This window comes from Camponotus vicinus, unplaced genomic scaffold, assembly GCF_025532165.1.
Source record: "Camponotus vicinus isolate PSW18456_S1 unplaced genomic scaffold, iyCamVici1.0 SCAF_13, whole genome shotgun sequence".
NCBI classification, from domain to species: Eukaryota; Metazoa; Arthropoda; class Insecta; order Hymenoptera; family Formicidae; genus Camponotus; species Camponotus vicinus.
In genome coordinates, this window is record NW_028141949.1 from 8,623,580 (window position 1) to 8,645,148 (window position 21,569).

At 27.2% G+C, this 21,569-nt stretch overlaps 1 pseudogene; it reads left to right on the forward strand.

Annotated features, from left to right (window-relative positions):
• Positions 1-15,469: 15,469 nt before the first annotated feature.
• On the forward strand, positions 15,470-21,491 carry LOC145963675 (uncharacterized; annotated as a pseudogene).
• Positions 21,492-21,569: the final 78 nt, after the last annotated feature.

The following is a 21,569-nucleotide window of genomic DNA, read 5'->3' on the forward strand; positions in this document are numbered from 1 at the left end:
TATAGGAAAATGACAAGTTACATGACTTTAATTTTTCAAATAAAATTATTTGAAAAGAATAACAAGAAATTGGATTTTTAAAATTTTTTACAATTTAATAGTGAAGCCACTGTACAAATAATTGGTTGGAATATGTAATTTAGCTCTCAAATATGCAATATATATGCAATAATAAATAAGACAAAACTGGTAAGAAACATATCTATATATGTATATATACAATACAATGATACTATGTATCGAGCATAATATCAATTTTATCAGCTTCTTATTTAGAATCAAAATGTTTTCTAATAATTTTAATTTAAAGTTAATATAATTAAAATAAGAAGCAGTACCTTTTTGTATATAATGTACAGTATATATTGATTCCTCTCGAGGATACAAAGTTATATATAATGTATATACTAAAAAAATATCAAAATTTATCAATTCAAATTCTATTAGCACTTTATATGTCATTGCATATGCTAAATTGATGTTATTATATCATATTTTAAATTTTAGTAGCCAAATTATACTTTCATGATTTTAATGAAAAACAAGTAAATATAAACAAAATATATAGAATTTAAAAAAATTTTGCATATTGTTGACTATGCTGATTTAAAAAGAATGGATAAAGTACACAACTTTTGACAAAAGTTATTTTATGCAATTTCCAAACAATGTTTGAATAATAATATATATTAAATAAAAACTTATTATTTATAGATTTTCTTTATTGAAACTGTATTTTACACATAATATTGAATTATCAGAATAGTATTATTGTTATTTTTGTATATTTTTCTCATTTCTTATTAATTATATAGAATTCAATTAAAGTTTTATATAAAATTTAATACAAAATTACATATGAAATTTAATTAAAGAAATTATAGTCAAAATTATAATGAAAAATGTTGCTTCTTATTCATAGTTTTGACAGTACTTTTGTTATTGTTTTTACTACAATTTAAAAAATAATGTCTATGTTGATGTTACGTCCGGTGGACTCCACGATTCTTTTCTTTCCTCGAAACGATTTCGTGGAAGAAAGAAATCGAGGATCGACTTGCATTTGGAATGTAAATCGATTCTTCTTAGGAATAATGATAACGCGTAGAAGAACGCAACCTAATCCGCGTGTATCGCTAGTAAACTTTAACAAATCTAATTCAGGGAATGGCCAGTCGAGATAGCGTTAACGAAACTCTAAATAAATTCGTGAATTATAAGACGAAAAGTTGTTATAAGAAATTCCAACTGTCCCGTATCTATATCTTGGTACGGCTTTATGTTCGAAGCCTCTCTATCTAAAGAATTTTTAAAATAAAGATCTAGTTCTCGGGAAGATTGTCAAAATCTAAACATACAGCAATATTCTTGAAATTGATAGTGCACGTGCGCTCGTTCGACAGGCCACCCTCAAGCGTTCTCCGAATTGTTAAATCATCAAGAACGATAAGCTAATCAACTTACTCCCACTCTCTACTGGATGGAGCTAAGTCTCGAGCCAAAGGGCTTAACCAATAAAAATCTTAAGAAACGCCTCTCCTCCCAAAAATCAGCCTCCTCTTGTTCTTAAGAAGGGAGTATTGAATTTATTATGAAAGATTCCCACCATCCAGTAAGGAGGAGGAGTAATAACTTTAAAATGCAAGCGCAAGGCGCGACGGGCGCTATTAACACTCCAGTTGACAGTTCAGTACGCTAATTCTTCCAACGAGCAGCAGTGCAGTTGACAGTTCAGTTCACAGCTCCAGTCAAGATTCAGTCATTCAATTTTAAAATTATATAGCCTCGGGGATCCTTTTTTTTCTTGCATTATGCAATTGAGTTATTCATCTGTCTTATATCACAGTGAAAATGATTTTGTTAACATTTAATTGTGCATCGTGTGAATTTTCTGATGAACATCTCCATTACCCAGCTCTTCATGTTATAAATCTCCGACCTCAGCCATTGCAATTTTATGAACGCACTCATTTTTGTGATGCCAACGAGTTGTGAGTAAAATTGAGTAATTTTTTATTTTCTCCCTTTCCCATATCTTACTATCTCATAATTTAAAATCTATGTCTGACAAATAATTTTAAACGGTTTAATAACCATTAAATTTTTACTAATTACTATCAATCAATCAATCCTTGTCTCACCTCTCCTCCAGTCTCATTCCTTGTTCTTCCTGTTCGCCGAGAATCTCCGCAAGGCGATTCGCGAACAATTCCTCGTTCGCCGGGAATCTCCGCAAGGCGATTCGCGAACAATTCCCCGTTCACCGGGAATCTCCGTAAGGCGATTCGCGAACAATTCCCCGTTCGCCGGGAATCTCCGTAAGGCGATTCGCGAACAATTCCCTGTTCGCCGGGAATCTCCGTAAGGCGATTCGCGAACAATTTCCCGTTCGCCGGGAATCTCCGTAAGGCGATTCGCGAACAATTCCCCGTTCGCCGGGAATCTCCGTAAGGCGATTCGCGAACAATTCCCTGTTCGCCGGGAATCTCCGTAAGGCGATTCGCGAATAATTTCCCGTTCGCCGGGAATCTCCGTAAGGCGATTCGCGAACAATTCCCCGTTCACCGGGAATCTCCGTAAGGCGATTCGCGAACAATTCCCCGTTCGCCGGGAATCTCCGTAAGGCGATTCGCGAACAATTCCTTATTTCTCTTTATTAGCTCTTTCTGATTTATTTACCGAGAATTTATATTGTTTTCTATCATTATATCTCGTTTCAGCCCTTCTTTATATATATATCTTTTCATTTCTATTTTTTCTTGACTCCCTTTCGTTTTCTTTTAATTTCCCATCCTCATATTATTATTATTATTATTATCTTTTCCTTTCTCTTCATATTATTTTCCTTTGAATTATCATTTGGGGAGAATACTTTTGGGAGAAACCGTTGAAATAGATGAATAATTTTCGAACTTAGACTTGGCGAATCTCTTATCTTAATTTTATTATTGTATTTTAATTTAGACCTGTGTTTCAGCGAATTTAGAAAATTTTAATTCTAACTATAACACATATGCGCAAGCGACGAATTCTATACTTCTTCTAATGAGTAAGCGTTATTCATATTTTTATTACACATTCACTTTTTATTTTGTTTTATTTCTTATATTATATTAATTATATGTATATTGTATTAACCAATCAGAATTTAATTCTTAACGTAAATTCTTCCCTGTATATTCTGACTGATAACCTCCGAACGATTGTAACACCCGCGAGAATATATACATACACACACAGATACCCACTCACGCATACCTACAACTGCTAAAATGTATTTTTCTTTCATTATTTTTTTTATAATATATGTATTTTTAATTTAATGTATAATTTAATTATTTAAACCGTTCTCTTCCCTAAATCCTGAGATCGCACTAGGTCCCATCCCGCGTAACAAGGATTAAATTCCTTTACCGAAAAGGGGCCATCGAACGAATAGGCTTAAAAACGCAGCGTTAAAGAGATCTTCGGTCGCTGACCTGTGTCAGGCCCTTCACATTCGTTCGACCCGATCCATACACACGCCCGAATAAAGTGTGTCACGGGGTAAGTAAGTTGCGTCCTTCCATACGGCCCATCCATTCCAGGGTCTGAACGTAACATTGACAATTACGATTAATTAATTAGATTTTTGTCTGGATAATTCTACATTAATTTGAATCGATTTTAAGTTCTACAAATTGGTCCAGTACAGCAATAGAAGAAATTTAAAAGATATGTGTAATTATTAATTTTAATGCATTGTTTACATTAAAGTGTATTTGTTTTTAATATTAAAAATATTACAAATATATTTTTAATATTATATTAAAAAAGTATCATTTTAGCAATATATTTCAGACAAGAAATATAATAAAAAATAATAAAAAGATATTCCTATAATATACATACATATGTAAAAAATATAAAAAAGTATAGAAAATATAAGGAAAAATATATATCAAAAATATTTTTTATAAATATTTAAAAATTAAATATATTTATATATTATGTATATTTAAGTTAATACTATTTTTCTTTTTTCTCTACATTATCGATAAAATACACTATATATATTATATAATATTGATAATTTTATAATAAAAAAATTATTTTTTATAGATATTACTCAAGAATGTAAAATTTCAAAAGTTTAGTTTTCAATTCATATGTTGAAGTATTTCTATAATTGATGTTGAAGTAATTCTATAATTGTACATGTATCCTTAAAAATCCATTAATTTTTATTTGTTTTAACTTTCTTTTTTTTTCAGGAAAAGCAAATGTTTCTTGTTTTGTTTTATATCAGAATCTTTTTTTCTAAAAGGGAACGCTATAGTAACCTACAAATAATAGAAGTGCATCTTGTTGTACTTTTATAAAACAAAATATAAATACGAAATTACAATATTTACTATATTTTGGCGTTTTATTTGTCTAATACAACAAAATTGTAAAATAAAATTTCAAACATGGACAGTGATTCAGACATTTATTATGATTTGTGTAATACTCCTACATTATATGTCTCATCGAGGGAACTTTTTGAAGTTATGCTACCTAATGATGGCACAGTGTAAGTATTATCACAAAAAATTGATTTTTTAATTTTTAACTTCATATTTATAAATTTATTCTCATAAAGTTAATATTATTATTATATTTGTAAAATTATAATAGTTATGAATGAAGAATTTATAATAAAATAAGTTATTGCGCAATGTCATATAATTAAGCTGATATATAAAAAACACATTAAAAGTTTTATTTAATTTTTTATTAATTTCTTATTTTTTAATACAAATATGTAATATTAATTATAATACATATATATTATAAATACAAATAATATTATAACAAATATAAAGTGTTAATTATTTTTATATGTATTTTCAGATGTTTTATCGCTATAGTGGAACGAGTCGATGGCAAAATTACTGTAAAAACTAAAAACGGTAATGTTGAACGTTGCCGAGTGCTTTTAACAAATAATATTGACTGTAAAGTACAACTTTACTATATGGGGCGATAATATAAATAGAGTAATACATAACTCCCAAACATCATTCGTAAGTTTTTGTCATAAAATTAAAATTGTTTTATTATAAATATTTACTATAAATTAATATACAAATTATGATAATAATGTTTTACTTTAATTTGTTATTGAATAAAAAGTAAAAGTACTAATTGTTATAGAATTTAATTTTATTTTTATAAAATAATTTATAAAAATTTTTTTAAATTTAGTTTTAATAATAAAAAAATATTTAATTACTTTAAAGGCCAAAACACACTTGCATTTTGATTGAATTCTTTATGTAGTTGCTTTTGGAACAATCAATTTTCTTATGCATATGTGTTATATGTTATGCAAAAGTGTGTACTCTGGTTCTAATTCATCTACACAATTTTTTTTTATTTAATCCAAGTCTAACTCAGAATGACATTTTTTATAATTATTTAATAATCAAGCATCATATGTATAAACCACAATGGAAATTAAAGTTAAAGAATTGCGAAAGAAAAGCTTCTTCTTTAATTTCCACTTTGTTTTATATTCATGATGTCTAGTTATTAAGCTATGAATAAAAAAATCTTACTTTTAACCTTGAATTAAACAGGGGATTTAATTATTTTAAGTAATATAAAACTGTTTTTTAAATAAATAATATTTTACAAAAATGTTTTTATTATTATTATAGGTAATACATATATCCGGAGCTTTTTCTCAGCCTCGTCATTCTACAAGTTTGGGAAATGTGATAATGGATTTAACAATAAAAGATTATACAATCGTAAATGTTATTAGAAAAATTCGAAATTCGGAGGAAATGCAATCTTATACATTAATTGATATTCAAAATATTTTAAATTCTCCAACGAAGTATGGTAAGTATAATTTTTTTTTAAAAGATGTACTATGTAAATGTAAAGTTTAGTTTAACACATTTCTATTAAAACAAATTTATTAATTAAATATAATACATATACAAATATATGTCAGCAATAGAACTGAAAAAATGTTTTAATTTTTATCAAAATAATTAGTTGTATATCCTTTTTCTTATTTAATTTTTATTCTAATTATAGTGACTTTGGAAGCTTTTTTAAAACACGATTTTACTGAAGATACATTTGGAGAAATTACTTATATTTCATCAGTAGGAATCGGAAAATTTCGGTTTGAAATACGATGTAAAGATCGTAATGTTTTAAATAAATTTAAAGTAAAAACAAAGCTTCAAATATCTGGAATTCTGAAAATTGATAGAATGCCAAATTTGTTGCTTGTTGAGAATGTATCAGATATAAAAATCATACCAGGTATTATTACCGATGAGGAACTTTCGAAGGCAGTATTTCTTCCGAAAAGGAAAAGAAAATCCGAAAATGACATTATGGTATATTCTTTTATTCTATTTTCTTCCTTCTTTTTTTATCTTTGATTGTTTACTTATTAATTTTATTTCACTTTGAATATTTCCGTAAATTTAACAGTAAAATATTTATTAACTATTAGTTAAAATTATAATTTAATTTTAAAATTAACATTAATATATCTATACATGCATTTAAGTTTTCTTCTCAATTTTTTGTTTAATAACTTTTCTTTTAACTTTTTCTTTTAAATCTTTTTTTTCAACAAGTTACACATTAGTTTTGAATTATATATTATATAATAAAGTACACAAACAAGATAAAGTACATATAAAATAAAGTACACAAACAAAAAAAATATAACATACTTCTATTTTATGAAAAATTAAATTATTAATTTTAATATTTTATTTATAGGAGTAATCAAAACATAAAAAGTAATCTTACAGCAATTTTATAGGAGTAATCTATTTTACAAGGTAAACATATATTTTTATAATATATAATATAATTGATATATTATATAAATATATTATATAAATATATTATATAAATATATAATAATAAATAATAATATTATATAATAATAAATATATAATAATAGATAATAATATTATATAAATATATTAATATATTATATATATATATATATATATACAGGGTGACCCATTTTAATTTAGGCAGCCAAATAACTCGAAAAATAAGCAAGATAGAGAAAAATGTTTTAGACAAAAGTTGTATGGTTTCGAGGGGGCCATAAGATGGTACCATTGATTTGACCTTGAAGAGTCATTTGAAGGTCACGTGAAGGTCACTTCAATTTTTTTAAATGGAATACCCTATATATTTTTGCACATTCTTGTAGCTCATCTCGAGAGCTTTCTAAAACACTATAATTAAGTTAGTTTTCATTAAGTACTTTCCGAGTTATGAGGCTTGAAGTAATTTCTTAATTTTACGTAAATCATAAAATATCTTGTAAAATATTCATTTTTCGATTATCTTACCTTAATACTTTTATGTACAAAATAATAAAAGGAATCAATTGGTGTAAAAGAAACACAGTTATTTTTAAGAAAAAATATGTAATTGTTAATTACAAATTACATATTTTTTCTTCGAAACAACTATGTGTTTTCATTACACCAATTGATTCCTCTCATTATTTTGTACATAAAACTATTAAGGTAAGGTAATCGAAAAATGAATATTTTACAAGATATTTTACGGTTTATGTAAAATTAAGAAATTATTTCAAGCCTCATAACTCAAAAAGTACTTAACGAAAATGTACTTAATTATAGTGTTTTGGAAAGCTCTCGAGATGAGCTACAAGAATGTACAAAAATATATAGGATGTTCCATTTAAAAAAATTGAAGTGACCTTCACGTGACCTTCAAATGACTCTTCAAGGTCAAACCAATGATACCATCTTATGGCCCCCTCGAAACCATACAACTTTTGTCTAAAACATTTTTCTCTATCTTGCTTATTTTTCGAGTTATTTGGCTGCCTAAGTTAAAATGGGTCACCCTGTATATAATTGAATATTTAGTCAAAATTATTTAATGAAATATAGTATGTCTTTTTTATATTCAAATTGCACTTTTGTTTTAATCTAATTCCTAATTTTTGTTTTAATAATTCTAGCTATCGATTTTAATTATTTTTCAATGCAATGAAATGTTTTGTTGAAAATTAAATTCCTTATAACTTTTGATTGTTTCATTGACTTCAGATTTTTTTATAAATCTTTAAACATATGTAACAACAATTTGTTTTTGTTAAATTCCTATCTAAATATCTTAAACATAAATACTAAACATCCTTATAAATTAAAATATTTTAATGTTTCTCTTTTAGAAACAAACTTTTTCGATCTAAATAAACGAAATTAAAATTTAGCAATTCAAAAAATGTACATAATCTTTGCAATCTTGCTTTTTAGTTAATATAAATATTGTCACATTTTGCAGAATTAAAATTGAATTTCAATTACTTTTTATTACGATACATTCTTCAGAATCCATTAATATATATTTGTTTTAACTTTTTTTTCCAGAAAAAGCAAAGTTTCTTTTTTGTTTTCTAAAAAAAACATAAATGTAGTAACCTACAAATAATACGAGATATTAGTTGTGCTCATAAAAAGTTTAAATTAATACAAAAGTTAACATCAAAGTTTAATTATTGCATATTGATCATATTATTGCAGTAGTTGAGATAAAAAACAATTATTTGCATAATTAATAAAATAAAATACGAAAATAAAAATGACCAACACAGGAAAAAAAAGACATTGCAAAAAACGAGAACATGATCTTAAAGGAAATTACCGATTCAGATTTATTTACACACAAGGAAATTTTAGAGGATATTGTTGAAAACGATACAACTTTGTAAATAAACAACTTTTTATTTTATTAATAATCACATTAATTATAAAGAATAAGTATATATTATATAGAATCGATTAAAACTATAAAGCATACACATACTTTTGATACAAATTTTATAATTTATAATTTTATAATTTATTTATAAAAAAATCGTTTTAGATATTGCTTAAGAAAATTACGCGTCAAAATCAGGATTGAATAATTTCATATATGCACGTACACGCGCACATATACACGATTTTTAATTTAGATACATTAATTTTACTCAAATAAGCTTTGTATTTTAAATATTATAAAATATATTTTTTATTTTACAGTGAAATAACAGGTTATGTGAGTTCAATCTTTCAAATAAAATCATACGAGAAGAATGACAAGAAATGGGATCTTTTTAACTTTATTTTAAGTACCGATGAAACCACTATACAAGTCACTGCTTGGAAAGCTAATTTGGCTTTTAAATATGCAAGCTTAATAACTAAAACAGAACGGGTAAGATATTTATTTATACACACACACACAAATATATATACATATTAAATTGATACCAAAATTTAGCAATTTATATTTCGTTAGCGATTTATCGCAGATACTAAATTGGTATCGATAGTATGTTTTTAATTCTAGTCAAATTACTTTTACGATTTCAATGAAAAGTAAATAGATCAAATAAAAATATAAAAAAAAATAATTTTATATATTATTATATAACACTTAGATAGAAAAGTCTTAGTTTGGTAATAAATGCCATAATATGATTCTGCAAAATGCACATTTTTTCTTAAAAAGGATTTTCTAATTATAAGTTAATAAATATTTTAGATAATTTTAAAGAAAATTATTTAGAAATAATTTTACAACAATATACAATGTACAGAAAGTCTGAGACCATCCGTACACCTCTTTTATCTCAGAAACAGAGCATTTTAGAGAAAAATAAATTGATAAAGAATTCGGCTCTATGTAATTAATAACACGATACTTAAGAAACGAGCGAATAAGAGCCAAACGCGGATGATAGTGCGTAAATTTCTTAAACATTAATTGTTCGCGAAAAATTTTTAACGTGCACAAGGCATATATACAAATATTTTACTTGGTGTATAAACCAAGATATAGATTCTCATTTTTGAGAATTCTATAAAACCCTCTTTACCCTCCTGAAGAGATGTAGACAAGAAAAATATCGGGGCGAAGTCGCTGAATCGGGAATCGAACCCGAGTCTTTCGCTTGCCGGGCGACTGCTCTTACCACTGAGCTATTTAGCCCCACACCGATACTTCTCTCGTCTATTTATTAATCTATGGAAATAATGAGAACGCGATCATTTCAGCTACGCGTGAATTAAATAAATTGATAAAGAATTCGGCTCTATGTAATTAATAACACGATACTTAAGAAACGAGCGAATAAGAGCCAAACGCGGATGGTAGTGCGTAAATTTCTTAAACATTAATTGTTCGCGAAAAATTTTTAACGTGCACAAGGCATATATACAAATATTTTACTTGGTGTATAAACCAAGATATAGATTCTCATTTTTGAGAATTCTATAAAACCCTCTTTACCCCCCTGAAGAGATGTAGACAAGAAAAATATCAGGGCGAAGTCGCTGAATCGGGAATCGAACCCGAGTCTTTCGCTTGCCGAGCGACTGCTCTTACCACTGAGCTATTTAGCCCCACACCGATACTTGGATAATCGTTTGAAGGTCATGTATATTACAAGATATTTTATATTTTATGTTAAAAATACTGCAATTTTGAAGCCTTATAATCGAAAATCATTAAATGAAAAAAATATTTTATCATAGTATTTTGAAAAGCTCTCTCGAAATAAGCTGCAAGAATATGCAATCAAAAATAGTGTTCCATTTAAAAAAATCATCATGACCTCATATGACTTACAAACAACTATGCAAGATCAAATCAATGACACCTTATATATCCCTAGAAATCATGCAACTTTTATCTGAAACATTTTTCTCTAAAATACTCTATTTCCGAGATAAAATCTTAAAATTTTTTTTCGAAATTTTCATTTAAGAAGACTTCAATAATAATTGTATAATTTTATGCTATAACAATTTTCACAAGTACAAACTTAGTTTCTAAAATGTATTCACCAATAAATGTGCTAAGATAATTCTTGCTAATACTACAATTATATTAGCATTTATTTTAGGTGTTAATTTTACGTAGATCACTACATATTACAATAATTAAATTTAAAATGGTTTCAAAATTTAAAATTCTAATATGATATATTATATCTTATATTTTAAAATTAAAAAGATATTAAAATTTTTTTACATGCTTTTCTATCTGGATGAAAAAAAATTAAAAAGATATAAATAAATAATAAAGAAAAAATATGTGAGAAGTACATAGTTTTTGACAAGAGCCATATTTATGCAAAAATTTATGAAAATTTAATTTAACAATAATATCGAAAATATCATTTTAGTAAATAATCAAGAGTATATAGTATTAACTTTAATAACATTATCACATATCAATTTTTCCAAGATTGTTATAATTTAAAAAATTTACTGAATTACAGGTTTATACTTTACAAAATGTAGTACCTAAAATTCCTGTAAAAAAAGAGATTTTACATAATGCATCTTTTCCGTTTGAGTTGCTAATTCGAACTTATACCATTGTCATACCATTGGGAATTTATAAAATTCCACGACAAATTGAAGAAATTTCATTAATACAAATGCGTCATGCTAGAGCAAAGAATGGTGTAATAATAGGTAATAATAATAATAATATAATAGATAATTTGCTATTAAAGAAATTACAAATTATCCAAATTAATTATTAAAATATTTTAATGTATTTGCAGAAATGATACATTATATACAAATGGTTTTTGAAAAACCATCAAATAATAATTTTTATATTGGAGCAATCACAGATGGTTATTACAAACTATGTGTTTTAATAACAAATGACGGAGAATTTAAAGATGAATTTACTTATGGTTCAAAAATCAAAATAACAGGAAGAATGCGAATATCTGAAGACAAACCCCCATATCTCTCAGTTTCTTCAATAAACAATGTTAAATTAGTTAACGAAGAAAAGATGCCATTTTTAAAAACTTTAGACGGATATCATCCAATTCCTTAAAAAACATTCGGTAAGTTAATCACTTTTTTTAAGAAAGTTGTTTATTAATGTAAATGAAATAAAATAGGTTAATTTACTAATCTTAATTTTATATATTAAAAATAAAATATTAAACTTTTTTTGTTAAAACATAAAATTTAAATTAATTGCAGGTTTTTTTGAATAAATTAAAATAAATACTCTATATGCTAATTTTAATAAAATATTAAATTTTTTTTAATATAAAACTCAAATTAATTGCAGGTTTTGTTTGTTTTTAAATAAATTAAAGTAGATACTCTATATATTTACAAAAAATACAAAACAATGCTGACACTCTTGAACAGAAGTGCCGCGTGCCTTAATAACGTGTTCAGCATGCTTGATGGCGGTTGTTAATGCGTGAGCAGCAAGTGAAGGACAATATGGACGTGTCTCGAAATTGAGCTGAAATGTACATTTTAACATTGATTTAAATTATTAATGTAAAATTAATATTTATAATTTTTTTTACAAATTGAAATTACCCACGAGAGTCGCAAAACAGTACAAAAAGAAGTAATCGCGATAATTACAAATAAATTGAAATTTATTTTTAATTTAAAGCATAATATTACAATATAGAATACTCCTGTAAGATTACAATATAATTATTCCTGCGTTTTATCTATGTTAAAAAAATCTATATTATAATATAAAATACTGTTGTAAGATTACAATATAATTATTATTGCGTTTTATCTATGTTAGAAAAATCTATATTACAATATAAAATACTGTTGTAAGATTACAATATAATTATTAATGCGTTTTATCTATGTTAGAAAAATCTATATTACAATATAAAATACTGTTGTAAGATTACAATATAATTATTATTGCGTTTTATCTATGTTAGAAAAATTTATGTTTGAAAAAGTTTATATTTTGCAATAAAATGTTCGTATAAATACAGTTAAATTTATAGAATTTGCAATTATAATCTGTTTTTTTACTCTAAAAAAAAATATATTTTGCACGCAATAAAGTTTGTATAAGCAAGTTGTATTTATTTATAAAATTTACACACACATACATAGATGCATACAACATACAAACCGCATATATATTTTCTCTGTTCCTTTATCTACACACACACATACATAGATGCATACAAACATACATACAAACCGCATATATATTTTCTCTGTTCCTTTATCTTTTCATATTACTTTATCTTTTCATATTATTTTCCATTCTCTAGTATTATCTCTCCCTCGATCATTTTTATTCAAATTATTTTTTTCTTCAAAATAATTTATAGCATAACATAATTACTAAAAAATTCATTTGCTATTTTTTCGAACTGTCAAATGAGTGCCACCTGACTCGTCACGCAATCATCGCGAGATCGATCACATCGCGAAATCGAGACGGCCAATCACAAACGGAATAAAACGACAACAATGCAAACGCCAATTCACGATCCCACAGCAATTTTTAAAGAGGAACATACTATGAATGCAAATTTATAAAATTACATTCTTAAATTAATGAAATTTATAATTGTTCTAGATAAAGATAATGGTAAAACATATAATGATATTGAGAATATTTCCTTTGAGTTATCAAATACAGGTAAGATCCAATATGTATATACAGATGTTGGTTATTTAAAAATATCGTTAATAACTACAAATATAATATTTAATATAAGTCAAATTGTGTATATATTGATTAATTTGTAGATTTGTTGCAATTTCTCGCTTCGGATAAAGAAAATAGCGAGAATCAGAATCATGCAGAAGATATAACTACTGTTATATCAAACATAGATAAAATTAATGTATATGTATAGCTACATTTGAGATTTTTTAAAGATATTATATTTATTTATATTAATTTTCTTTTAATATAAGCATATTTTATAAGTATTGACTAACTTAGAGAACTATAATAATTTTTAATTTTAAATAAAAACAGTGAAAAAGATGATACTAAGAATAATGGAAAAGATGATATTAACAATAATAATCAAAAAGATGAAACGAACATTGCAACAGTGTCATCAAATAGAGATGAAATCATTCCAAGTACGTAGAATCTACAGGGTGACCCATTTTAACTTAGGCAGCCAAATAACTCGAAAAATAAGCAAGATAGAGAAAAATGTTTTAGACAAAAGTTGTATGGTTTCGAAGGGGCCATAAGATGGTATCATTGGTTTGACCTTGAAGAGTCATTTGAAGGTCACGTGAAGGTCACTTCAATTTTTTTAAATGGAATACCCTATATATTTTTGTACATTCTTGTAGCTTATTTCGAGAGCTTTCCAAAACACTATAATTAAGTACCTTTCCGTTAAGTACTTTTTGAGTTATGATGCTTGAAATAATTTCTTAATTTTACATAAACCGTAAAATATATCTTGTAAAATATTCATTTTTCGATTATCTTACCTTAATACTTTTATGTACAAAATAATGAGAGGAATCAATTGGTGTAAAGAAAACACATAGTTGTTTTTAAGAAAAAATATGGAATTGTTAATTGCAAATTACATATTTTTTCTTCGAAACAACTATGTGTTTTCTTTACACCAATTGATTCCTCTCATTATTTTGTACATAAAACTATTAAGGTAAGGTAATCGAAAAATGAATATTTTACAAGATATTTTACGGTTTATGTAAAATTAAGAAATTATTTCAAGCCTCATAACTCAAAAAGTACTTAACGAAAATGTACTTAATTATAGTGTTTTGGAAAGCTCTCGAGATGAGCTACAAGAATGTACAAAAATATATAGGATGTTCCATTTAAAAAAATTGAAGTGACCTTCACGTGACCTTCAAATGACTCTTCAAGGTCAAACCAATGATACCATCTTATGGCCCCCTCGAAACCATACAACTTTTGTCTAAAACATTTTTCTCTATCTTGCTTATTTTTCGAGTTATTTGGCTGCCTAAGTTAAAATGGGTCACCCTGTATATGTAGATATTATGAGAGGTATGATGGTACACAATGCGATAGAATTTAATAATCAGTAATAGATTATTTGTGTGTATGTGGCATCTGATCAAGTAAAATTTTTCTATCATATATCATTATGCCCTGTGTACTAATAAATCCCTTTACATCTTACATGATCAAATATTGAATATTTATATTTTATCTTTTTAACAACTCATTTCTTTTGTATATCTTAATTTATCCCTTTTTTTGCTTATTGAATGAAACAAATTATCAAGTAAAACATATAGCAATATTGTGTTGCTTATTAAACACAATTGCAAGCTGAGTTAAAATATGTCGATGTTTTATATAATGTGAATAATTAAAATATTTATTTTTATAGTTATTTTATAGTTATTTTTTATATCTGTTATATTTAAAAATTTGTTAATAATGATACATTTTTTATCAGCAAAAGGAGTAGTGGAAAGTGAATCAGATGATGATTCTGAATATTATCCATCAAATGAATCTTGTTCAGAATCTTCTGATGATAATGATAAGGATGAAAAAGGATGTAAAGAGCCACCTAATAAATCAAATACTTTGGAAATCAATAAATCAACAGAAGTACCAACAGCAGGAGTTTTTGATGATAAAGATTTGTATATTCCAACTTCATCTACCAGTAGTAAAGATAAAAAAAAAATTGTCTCTTTTGTAAAAAGTTATATACGAAAATAGCTCGTCACTTGGAGACTATTCATTCTAATGAAGCTGTAGTTAAAAAATTCATTATACTACCCAAGAAGTGTACAGAGAAATTGAAAATAATAGATATAATTAGACGTAAAGGAAACTTTCAATATAATACTGACAAAGATATTGGAAAAGGTGACTTAATCGTTTGTCGAAGACCACAAGCTTCAAAAAATAAGGAAGCTAAAGATTATTTACCCTGCGCAAAATGTCATGGCTTTTTTTCCAAGATTTCACTTCGCCAACATTTTTATCGATGTACTGGTCGTTCTAGTAAGCATTCTAAAAGTGTAACAATTTTGGGACGTGCAATATTAGGTAGAGTACATAGCGCGGCTAATAAAAAATTACGATCTGTGATATTACCTGTAATAAGAGAGGATGGTGTATGTCGTGCAATAAGATATGACAAGCTTATTATTTTATATGGTAACAAATTATCTATTAAATATAAACTTCAACACTAGCATGACATGATTCGTGCATATTTAAGGCTGCTAGGTCGTTTTCTACTAACTATTAAAAAGAGTAATAAAAATATAAATGATTTTGAGTCTATATATCATCTGAAATTTTATGAAGACGTTAGTAGTGTTAATAAAGTAGCTGGTTTGGATGATGAAGTAAGAACTTATTCTAAACCTATTACAGCAGCCATGTTAGGAACATTAATAAAAAAAGTTGGTCATATACTTATTACGGAATGTTATAAAACGACAAGATGATGAAAAAAAGCTTTAGTTAAAGACTTTTTGGAATTATTAACAGAAGATTATGGTACCAGTGTTAATAAAACAGTTATAGAAACAAGCTTACAACATCAAAGACATAAAAATGATGATCTTCCATCATTAAATGACATAGCTAAGTTATACATGTATTTGAAATGTAAACGACAAAAAGCATTTGACGATTTATCGAATAAATACACATATGAAACTTGGTTAACACTGGCAGAATGTATATTAAGCTCAGTTCAATTATTCAATCGTAGACGATCTGGTGAAATTGAACGGATGTTTATAACAGATTTTAAGCAATATAAAGGTATTGATCCAAACATGACTAATGAATTTTTTAAAATAATTTCATTGAAAGCACAAGAAGCAGCAAAAAATATGTACGATTTGTAATTAGAGGCAAACTTGGTCGTACAGTACCTGTGATATTAAATTATAGTTTACTAGAATGTATAAAATTAATACTAAAATTTCGCACAAATGCTAAAGTTCCTGCAGAACATCCGTACATCTTTGGTCTTCCAACCTATAATCGAAAACGTTTTAAATACTTAAGAGCTTGTGTTCTCATGAGAAAATTTTCTGAAGATTGTAATGCAAAAGTTGCACATTTATTACGAGGCACTAAGCTAAGAAAGCACATTGCTACATTTTGTGCAAGTATGGAACTTGCTGACACTGAGATATCTGATCTCGCAAACTTCATAGGACATGCTGAGAAAATACACAGAGAAGTGTACAGGCAACCCATCATTAGTCGTGATATTTTGAATATTACGCAACATTTAGAAGCGGCTCATGGTTGTGATTCTCAAAGTTCAGAAAGTGAGGATAGCAATCAAGAGGATATTGAGGAAAAATTATAGAAACAACTATAAATAAAAATAATAAATATGAGACTCGAAATATAAAATTAAACAAAACAGTTATAATGGCAATATGAGTCGAGTGTCGATGTTATAACACATTTATTTATAATACAATCAAATAAATATTGATATTAAAGCATACAAAGAGAGGATAGCGAACGTTCAGCGCGAAAGTATATAATAAAAGATAATATAATAAAAAAAATATAATAACAAAGTGTTTTATATCGGAGTCTGTTACAAAGGGTGCTGTCTAAAGCGATAATAAATGTCTCGGTATCTCATTATCTTGACGATGCCTACATAAAAACAAAGGACAAAAGTAAAATAAGTTAAATAAATAATGTAACTAATATGAACAAAGAAAGAAAAAAGTACTAAATTAAACATGAAATTACGAGATTGAAATGTCAATTTATTAAAAATGATCTAATATAAACTGAACATAAAGTCAAAGAAATAAAATAAATAAGTTCTAAATAAGTTAAATAAATAATATAATTAATATGAACATAGAAAGAAAAAAGTACTAAGAATTAAACATGAAAATTACGAGATTGAAATTATTTTAATGTCAATTTATTAAAAATGATCTAAATAAACTGAACATATAGTCAAAGAAATAAAAATTAAAAGGTTAAAAAGATAAGAAGTTAAAACTACAAAAATAAGACTTACTTCCAGGCATCGAAGATAATGACGCGCCGAGGAGACGAATAGAGACAACTTAACATCTCCGAAGACAAAGATCGACTCGTCTTTAACGGATAAATGTGACTTATATATAAACGGTAAAGAGAGTCAAGTAATGTATAAATGTACACATACGCAAAGTCGCAGATCTATTTGTTATGATAGAAACTATGTTAAATTTTTGGCAAGTTGTTGACAATATTTAAATAAATTTCTGGTAAACGTTCAGTATCCGTCTGCAAATTGAGACCATTTTTTTGCCTTTTGATATATAGCATTTCGGAGATCAATCTTTTACTCAAATATGGTTCCCGATCCAAAACCTGAACGCCATCCCAATCAAAAGTATGATCAAAACCAACCCTGTGATTCGTGATAACTGATTGAGAATTAGTGTTATGTCTAATGTGACTGCGATGTTCGTTGATTCTGGTATGCAGTTGTCTGCAAGTTTGTCCAACGTAGGACGCATCGCAATCCATGCAGTTCAATTTGTATATGACGTTCAAAGAATTGGAGGTAGGAAGAGGATCCTTATGAGCCCTGATGAAGTTTTTCATTTTATTGATTCTGTAATATGAGAGTCGAACATCCAAATCCTTAACGATATGTTTAAAACGCCCGGAGATTGAAGGAACGTATGGTATCGTGAAATAAGTAATGTGATCATTTGTGTTTATGACCTGGGTATTATTCACTAAGGAATTTGATTTGAAAAGGTGTGTCTTAAGGCGGTCAACACATGTATGGAAAATAAAATTTAAAGGGTATCTATTGCTTAAAAGGATGTTGATAGCCAATTTAATATTCTTATAATGGAAAACAGGGTGAGACAAGCGGAAAACCTTGTCTATTAAACCAATTACTGTGCTTCTTTTTTGGCAGAGAGGATGTTGAGATAAGAAGTGTAGGTATCTACCGGAAAAGGTATCTTTACGGTACCAGTCAAAAATTATAAAATTATTGTCGGAAATTAAAGTCACATCTAAAAAGTTAATTTTATTGTCTACAGCAATTTCCATTGTGAATTGTAGACGAGGATGGAAAGAATTGAAAGTGTCAAGAGTATCTTTAAAAAAAGAAGGAGGAATGGCTAACAGAACATCATCAACATACCTTAAATAAAAGGGGGGAGTAAATTTTAAGGAAAGAAGTGCTTTGTTTTCCAAATCCTGCAACACTATGTCAGCTACAATAGGAGACAAGGGGGAGCCCATCGGCGTGCCAAAGGATTGCTTATAAGTGATGTCGTTAAAGGTGAAAAAGGATGAATCCAATACAAACTTAACTGCTAAAAGGAATTCATTGCATGGTATGTCACAATTTGGCGAGATATTATTCCATCTGGAAGAAACGCTGTCAATAATCAGATTTGTTGGCACGTTGGTAAAAAGAGAAATTAGATCTAGCGAAACTAATCTGAAATTGTTGTCGAGGTATGTATTAGACAGTTTTTTAACCACATCACAACTGTTGGAGACATGACTGTGAGAAACCGGAAAACTCTTAATCATGATCTTATGTAAATATGTGGCTAAAAAATACAAAGGACTGTTTATGGATGAAACAATTACTCTAAATGGACAGTTCGGTTTGTGGATTTTGGGTAAACCGTAAGCTCTCGGTAAAATACCATCACTGTAATAAAGTGACTTGTAAGTGGAAGCTGAGATGATATTCGACTTCCTCCATCTCGTTAAAATTTCACGTAAACTATTTGTTAACTTCTTGACAGGGCTTCTTCCAACCACCATGTACGTGTCAGTGTCCATCAAAAGATTTTCGACTTCTCTAACATATTTGTCTTTGTCTAAAGCAACTGTGACATTACCTTTGTCTGCACGAGTCAAAATTAGGTTTTTGTTGCTGTTAAGAAACTTTTTCGTAGCTAATGTAAGTCTATTCAGAGTCTCATCAAGTTCATCTCTGTTAACTGAGTAAGAAGGTAAATTGTTGATAGTGTTCAACGATCGATTCCGAATAGCTGATTGACTGACCGCAGGAAGCTTTCTTATGTTATTTTCAAAACTCTTGATGAACTCCATTGTTAGCATGTCATTGTTCTGTGTAGGAAGACTGAAATTCTCGCCCAGCTGTAACAAGGATTGTATATTCTTCGGGATGGTAATGGACGATAAATTAATAAACCATTTTTTGTTAATGTCACAAAGGGAATAGTGGTTGTTGATAAATGACCCAGAATCAACTTTGATCTCAATAATGTCATCGGAATGAAGGGCCGGTTCTGGAGGTTCAAAGGAGAACTTCATATTATTTAGGTTTCCAAAATTCCCAGACGTAGAAGAAAAACTACAAAAATAATGTATGGAATCTAACTTTTGGAGAAAGGCATTACGCCTAGATCGTAGAGAGGCAAATTTCTTGTTGAGTCTCTCTCGTTGGTTGCAAAAAAAGGAAAGCAATGGTCCCGCTTGTTTAAAAAAGAAAGAATTGCAAACTATAAATAAAGATACAAATTATTAAATTATTAATTGTATTAATGTTAATTTTATGTGAGTCTTGAGAACATTGTAATCATTTATATAAATCTTTTTGAAAGTCATGGAAGAAAAATCTATAAAAATATACCCCTAACAGCACATGTCCAAAAGACGTTCAGAAATCATCGAAAGGACATCCAGAGGACATAAAACATCCTCTGACTCCTCTGGAGTCCTCTGTGAGTCTTTTGGATATATGTATTGTTACAAACATATTAGCGAGATATCTACTACTGCAATATGTATTTTAATTACAGAAACAAATGATAGTAACTCATTTAATACATATACATCGGATATTGGAGATACATCAGGAATTAAAAGACGTTCTAGTAAGTATTATGTTACATTGATTTAATGACTATCAAATTGTATCAAAATATAAAGGCAAAACTCATAAACAATTAATTAATTAATGAGATAATTTTCACTATACATTTACATATTTATTATAAATCTACCTATCATTTCATCAACTATTATATATATTTGTTATATATATATATATATATATATATATATATATATATTTCATCAACTATTATTAAAGTTTAAAAAAATTAGAATTTAACAATCCTGTAATATTTCAATAATCGATTTAAATCTATAAATTTACACTACAGTATACATTAAGTCTATTTCATTAACAATAATTACTATCATTGTATTGTTAAAATTTAAAATAAAAAATGTGATTTAATCATCAATGATGTGATATTAAGTAAATTACTTATTAAAGTGTAAAGTAAATTATAATTTATTATAAATTGATTCTATAAGTGCCTATTTTAACTAATACAGTTAATACGATACGAAAATTCTAATAATATTCATTTATAAATAATCAACATCTTTTTATAGGTTCCCCATATGGTCGCACAAAGCGAAAACGATAGAACGAAAATGAAAAAACAGTAGTGCTAACAGCGTTTGATGAAAATATAAAAAGTGGCAAGTTACCTTCTTTACGAGCAATTCATGAAATTATAAAACAAAATCCTTGCTTACGACATAGATCATCTCCACAAGTAAAATCTTGGTTGCAAAACCAATTAAAAAGAAATCAAATCTTCAAAACCAAATTAATTTTTTTCTGTTATATTTTTTTCTGATTCAAACGTTAGATATATTAGTAGCGCTGGGTTTTCTGTTATTTACTACGTTATAAACAATGCTTTGTAAAATTAAAA